Consider the following 7,229-nt stretch of genomic DNA (forward strand, 5'->3'; position numbering starts at 1 on the left):
CAATCAAGTATGAAGGTGAGAAAAACAAGAAAGGGGGTTTGAATTGTTTTGGAAAATAAGCGCTTTTGCAAAATAAAATCACGCAGGATTTTATACTGGTTCGCTTATAACACAAAACTACTCCAGTCCACCCGGCCAAGGTGATTTCTCCTTCAACAAGGACTTAATCCACTAATCTTGAAAGATTATTACAACCAACGTCTAAGAGAAAGATCTCTTAGTCCTCTCAAGTATACAGACTGCGCAGAGTCACTTGAGGAATTAAAACAATTGAGGTAAAAACAGAATTTGTAATCTAGAGTGCTTCTAGGATAAAGCAAGTATTACAGCAATTAGAGCAGATAAGAAGTTTCACGTTATGAGCAAAAGCTCGTGAAAGATTTAGAAAGAGAGTAGAGTAATTCTGTGCGTTCAGGTGTGTCTCTCAATGAGGTTCACCGTTCTTTATATAGAGGTGAAAAACGACCGTTTGTAGTGATGGCAGATATTTAGTCTTGATGAGAGTTTAATGCCATTACTTCGTTGTTTCTTGCCAAAACAAGTTTGTCTTCCTGAATAACTTCTTTCCAAATATAGTTTCTTTCCATTTGAAGTTGAAGTTGCCGTTACTCTTTCTGGATAAGGAAATCCATTATCAGAGTCTGCGTTACTTTGTTAATCTGAGATCTTGAGTTGTAGCTTCAGAGCTTCTGATAGTCCTGATCTTTTAGATTTCCAGTGTTGTCTTCAGATGACGTTGAGAGCTTCTGGAGTTCTGATGTACCGTTGCTTAGAGTCAGAACTTCTAGAGCGCGCTTCTTCTTCAAATGCTTCTGATATTCCGATGTGCTGTTTTGCTCAGAGTCAGAACTTCTAGAGCGCGTTTCTACTTCAGATGCTTCTGATCTTCTGGTAATTTGTATCCGATTTGATTCTATATCTGATGACGCGGTTAGATTCCTTTCTTCTTGTTTAGAGTCCTGCACACTTAGAAAGTTTTCGTTAGAGTGCCATTTTTGGTTTCATCCTTTGTTATCATCAAAATCTTGGAATCTGTTGTAGAACTATTTTTGTTCTTACAATCTCCCCCTTTTTGACGATGACAAAACAAACTCAAATGTCAGATGAAACATTCAAAAATAAGAGTTTATCAGATCAGATAGAAGTGAGCTCCCCTTGAGATAGGCTAGGGAGTTCAGAAGTTCTTACCAGAGCTTCCAAGCAGTGAAGTTTCTCGATACCTTTCTGCAATTTCTAAAGTCCAGCGTTAGATAGATTTATTTTATATAATAGTATGTTTGCAGAGTGCTTAAGGCATTAGGAAATTTTTCATCAGAGCTATTTGATTTCTCCCCCTTTTTGTCAGAATCAAAAAGACTTAAACGAAAGAATAAGCAAAAAATATAGATATATTCAGATAAGAGCAAAAACATCAGAGACATAAACGAGCAAAGTAACAAGCAAAAAATCCTAAGTGCCTAAGGGTTGGGAGGAGGAGGCATTCTCTGAAGCAGTTGAGTCAACAGATTCTGGATGTTGGCGTTGACTGTGTCCTGTTGATCCAATCTGGCTCGGACTTCCTTCTGCTCTTTCTGAAGCTCCTCAAGGGTCTTGAGAACCAGAGGGGCAAAAGTAGAGGACTCCCCCTGAGTCAGAGCAGTTTTTTCTTCAGCGGCTTTAGCTTCAGCTTCAGCAGCAGCCTTTGCTTCTGCTTCAGCAGCAGCAGCAGCATCAACTAGAGCTTTGGCTTCAGCTTCCCGTGCCCTTTGAAGTTCTTCTTGTCTTGCTCTTTCTTCTTCTTCCCTTCTGGCTTGTTCCTCAGCTTCTCTGGCTAAGCGCTCCTGTAGTCTGGCCTCAGCGTCTCTAATAAAGTCGTTTCTGACTTGCTCAGAGATGTGCTTCAGTTTAAAAGCCTCAGATGTCATCCAACCAATGACTCTGTTCCAGTGTGTCCTTACAGAGTTAGGATCATCACTGATGCCAGAGTTGATGGTCAGAGACTTGACCTTTTCAACTGATCCTCCTGCAAACAACATAATTGCTTCCTCTAGGGTTGGCAGGGAATGTTCTGGTTCAGATGGTTGAGGTGGAGAGTTGGGAGGGCTTAGGTTGAGAGTTGGAGGTTCAACGGAAGTGTTTTGAGGGGTAATGTCAGAGGTATTGAGGTCAGAGAGTTGAACTTCAGATGTGGTGATGGTTGGTTGTTCTGTGGGTGGTGAGGTTACTTCAGGTTCAGGTGGAGGTTGTTGTGAATCACGGTTTAGAGTCTGAAGTTGGGCTAGAGTGGGAGAAGCGGGGTCAGAGGGTTCTGTGTCAGAAGAAATGACAAAGTAGGGAGGTGATTCTGGGGCTGAGGATGAGGAAGTAGTTTGATTCATTTCTTCAGCTTCAGATACGGGTAAGGAGGTATTGGCAAGGTTGAATTTTGGTAGTGGTTGAGATGTTCTGGTTGTTGAAGGAGGGGTTTCAGATGTGGTGTAGAGGGGTGTTGGTAGAGGAAAATACGAAGCAAGTTGCTGTACAGAGGGAGCAGGAGAGGCAGACTTACCAGAAGACTCTTGCAGAGGTGCTGGAGGTCTTGTTTCAGAGGATTCTCCTAGCTTCGCTTTCTTCGCCTTCGATGCCTTCTCAGATGGACCTCTTTTAAACCTCATGAAGTCTGGAGCTGAATCTGGCAGTTCGCTCAATCTGAAATTTGAGATGCCCACTCCTTCATCCTTTAGACGTTGAAGATAGTGGAGAATTGCTTCTTTGGGTTCTTCCTTGTAGAACATACAAAGACCATTGGGAATTTTCCTCTGATCTTTTAAGGCTTCCCATGAGGTGTCCAGAGTCGGTTTAATATTGATCTTCTCCAGAATCCCCATGCTCTTTAGATTCCTGGAGTTCAGAGGCCTTCCTGTTTCTATTGCCAAGTCTTCCATGAGTCTGTGTTTTACCAGATGGTCCACGAGACCATTTTCTATCAGCACATCTGAGAGGAGTCTTCCCAGAGGAATGTAGGTTCTGGGTTTCATGTTATTCCTGGTTTCCCGTATAGAATCTCTGAGGTATTTGAAGAGGAGTGCTGGGAGGCAAAGCTTCAGACCTTTATGAATACAATACATAATACATTTCTGATCTGTATTGATGTAATCTGATGAGTTTGATGCTGGGCGATGATGAATAGTTCCTAGAATGATTTTGAGCCACACCCGGAGGTTCTGATGTAGTTCCTTGTTCTTTGAGGGGTTGCCTTCTGTGTTTAGTTTGAAGATTGTGGGGTTGATTTCATGAGCAATATATTTCGCCCTAGGATTTATGTTGTAAATTCTTCTTCCTCCAGCTTTTTCCATGTTCAGCAAAGCAGCGATTGACTTTTCAGTTATCACAATTTTTACACCCAAAACGTAGGAGACGATGAAATGATCGTTAGCATCAGCAAACCTCCAGAATTCCTTAATGAGGTTTGGGTAAACTGGACCGTAGAGGCGTTGAAAGTAGTTTCCCCAACCTTGTTGATGAAGTTCTTCAGTGAGGTCTACGCCATTTCTCTTCATGTTGTTAAAATCCACCAGGGATTCACACAGCACGTCCAGTTTCTCGAAAGGAGTTGCAAGATTAATATGAGGCTCACGGTCAAGAATGTGAGGCTTCTTGTATACTGGTGTTGTAGTTACGCCTGTAACGGTTGGAGTAGGATTGTTTGTGCTTTGAGCTGCGTTGCTGGAGTTCATTTGCTGAGAGTAGTTGAACACAGATTGTTGTTGAGAACCCATTGTTGATGAAGAACTGAGATGAAGATGAACTGTTTGCAGAAATGCCTGAGAGAACTGGGTTTGAACGAGTGAATGAGAGTGAAGTGTGTGCAAAGTGTGAGAGGAATGTTTAAATACCCAAAAGAATCGCATGCAAAACGACACGCAAATCAGAGTTTAGCATAAAAACCAAGTTAGCACGTTTAGAGGGAGAAATGATTATGGCTCATTAATGATGTCTAATCCCAACAGTTCACACACTGCTCGAGGAGATCTCAAGAGTCTGTCCCTTGATTTACTTCTGGACAGCTGTCTAGAAGTTCCAAGGTTAGACGCAAATCACTCCATGTGGTTTGATTTATCTGATCTTCAGGAATACCAAAGGATTGGTTCCTGGAGATTTCTAACTCAGATAGCTTCTAACTAGGTAGGAGTATCGGAGTCAGAGGAAGAATCTATTTGTTTATGTCAGAGTCTCATTTTACAGCTTTAGAGGCACATTTTATTCAGGGCAGTTTTGAATGTTCAGATTTTCTAAGATAAAGAGAAATCTGTCTTCAGCTAAAGGCTTAGTAAAGATATCTGCCCATTGATGATCTGTATCAATGAACTTCAATGTTACTATCCCTTTCTGAACATAGTCTTTGATAAAATGATGTTTTATTTCAATGTGCTTAGCTCTGGAGTGTAGAATGGGATTCTTACTTAAGCAAATGGCAGCAGTATTATCACAAAAGATAGGAATGTTACTCTCGAAGATTTGCAGATCTTCTAACTGATTCTTCATCCAGAGCATCTGAGTGGTGCACAATGACGCTGAGATGTATTCTGCTTCTGCCGTGGATAGGGCGATAGTTGATTGCCTTTTGTTGGCCCAGGATATCAGATTGTTTCCTAAGAGCTGACAATTTCCAGATGTGCTTTTTCGTTCCAATCTATCTCCTGCGTAATCTGCATCACAGTAACCAGAAAGTCTATACTCTGATGTTTTCTCATACATCAGGCCCAGGTTAGGAGTTCCTTTCAGATATTTGAGAATTCTCTTAACTGCTGTTAAGTGAGTTTCTCTATGATCTGATTGGAATCTGGCACATAGACAGACACTAAATAGAATGTCAGGTCGAGTATCAGTCAGATAAAGAAGGGAGCCTATCGTACCACGATAGAGCTTCTGACAAACCTTTTTACTGACTTCTTCCTTTTCAAGAATGCATGTTGGATGCATGGGAGTCTTTGCAGAGTTGCATTCAGCCATGTCAAATTTCTTCAGAACATCTTTTATGTATTTGCTTTGATGAACGTACGTGACTTCTGAAGTTTGGTTAATTTGAATTCCCAGAAAGAACTTTAGTTCTTGCATTAAGCTCATTTCAAATTCTGCCTGCATTAACTCAGAGAATTCTTGACAAACAGAGGCGTTAGCTGAACCAAAAATAATATCATCAACGTATATCTGGCATATCATGAGATTATTGTTAAGGTTCTTACAGAAGAGTGTGGAGTCAACTTTCCCTCTGATAAAATTGTGTTCCAGAAGAAAGTTACTTAAACGTTCATACCAAGCTCTGGGAGCTTGTTTAAGTCCATATAAAGATTTTTTAAGTTTAAAAACATGTTCTGGAAAATTTGGATTTTCAAAACCTGGAGGTTGGTTGACATACACTTCTTCTGATATATAACCATTAAGGAATGCGCTCTTGACATCCATTTGATATAATTTAATAGAATGGTTTATAGCGAAAGATACAAGAAGACGAATAGATTCTAACCTTGCGACTGGAGCAAAGGTTTCATTGTAGTCAATACCTTCTTGTTGACTGTAACCTTGAGCTACCAGTCGAGCTTTGTTTCTGACGACTTCTCCTTTCTCGTTCAGCTTGTTTCTGAATACCCATCTGGTTCCGATAACGTGAGTGTCTCTAGGCTTGGGAACAAGATCCCAGACATCGTTCTTTGTGAATTGATCTAACTCTTCTTACATGGCTAGAACCCAGTCGTTATCTTGAAGTGCTTCATCACAAGACGTAGGCTCGATCAGAGATACTAGTCCTAGAGGAGTCTCTTCAGAGGTCTTGAAGGTAGATCTAGTTCTGACAGGTTCGTCCTTGTTGCCCAGAATCAATTCTTCAGATATGTTAAGGCAGCTTTAAGCTTTCTTTGGGATTAATGGAGGATTAATTTCCTCAGAATTCTGAGTGGCAGTTGCTTCTGGAGCTTTGTCAGATCCTGCAAGAGTGATTTCTAAATCTGCAAAATTTTCAACTAGCTTTGACTTATCAGGGTCAAGCTTATCGTCAAATCTGACATGAATTGATTCTTCCACAATTTTGGTTTCTGTATTGTATACTCTGTAGCCTTTAGAGCGTTCTGAGTATCCTAACATAATACCTTTCTGTGCTTTGGAATCAAACTTGTTCAGATGTTCTTTAGTGTTTAAAATAAAGCAAGAACATCCAAATGGATGAAAATATGAAATGTTTGGTTTTCTTCCTTTACACAGTTCATAGGGAGTCTTTTCCAGAATACGTCTTATGGAGATTCTATTCTGAATGTAACACACTGTATTTACAGCTTCGGCCCAAAAGTGCTTAGCCGCATTAGTTTCGTTGATCATAGTTCTGGCCATCTCTTGGAGTGTCCTATTCTTCCTCTCTACAACTCCATTTTGTTGTGGAGTTCTAGGGCAGGATAAATCATGGGATATTCCATTAGAGTCAAATAATTCCTCAAAGGATTTATTTTCGAATTCCCCACCATGATCACTTCTGACTCTGAAAATTTTAGAGTCAAATTCTTTTTGCACTTTGGAGCAGAAACTAGTGAATACAGAGTGAGACTCACTCTTGTGTTTTAGGAATTTCACCCATGTCCAGCGACTGAAATCATCAACAATGACTAGTCCGTACATCTTTCCATTGACTGATGCTGTTTTCACAGGACCAAATAGATCAATGTGAAGAAGTTCTAAAGGCTTAGAGGTAGTAACAATAGTTTTCTTTTTGAAAGATGTTTTTGAAAATTTTCCTTTCTGACATGCTTCACATAGAGCATCTGAAGAGAACTTCAGTTTAGGTAGGCCTCTGACTAACTCGAGTTTATTTAGCTAAGATAATTTCCTCATGCTAATGTGGCCTAAGCGTCTATGCCATACCCATTGCTCTTCGTGAACAGACATCAGACATTTCACATTTTGTTCTTTTAAATCAGAAAGATTAATTTTATAAATATTGTTTTTCCTCTTGCCTGTGAATAGGACATAACCATTGTTTTGATTTATGGCTTTACATGTTTTTTGATTAAAGATCACATCATAACCGTTATCACTTAATTGACTTATGGATAACAAATTATGCATTAATCCTTCTACGTAAAGGACATCAGATATAGAAGGAAGAGTACCATTACCAATAGTTTCGGAGCCTCTGATCCTTCCTTTCTGATCTCCTCTGAAGCCTACGAATCCAGCGTCTTTAAGTTCCAGGCTTTGGAACATAGACTTTCTTCCCGTCATGT

This window comes from Lathyrus oleraceus, chromosome 2 (genome assembly GCF_024323335.1).
Source record: "Lathyrus oleraceus cultivar Zhongwan6 chromosome 2, CAAS_Psat_ZW6_1.0, whole genome shotgun sequence".
Taxonomy (NCBI): Eukaryota; Viridiplantae; Streptophyta; class Magnoliopsida; order Fabales; family Fabaceae; genus Lathyrus; species Lathyrus oleraceus.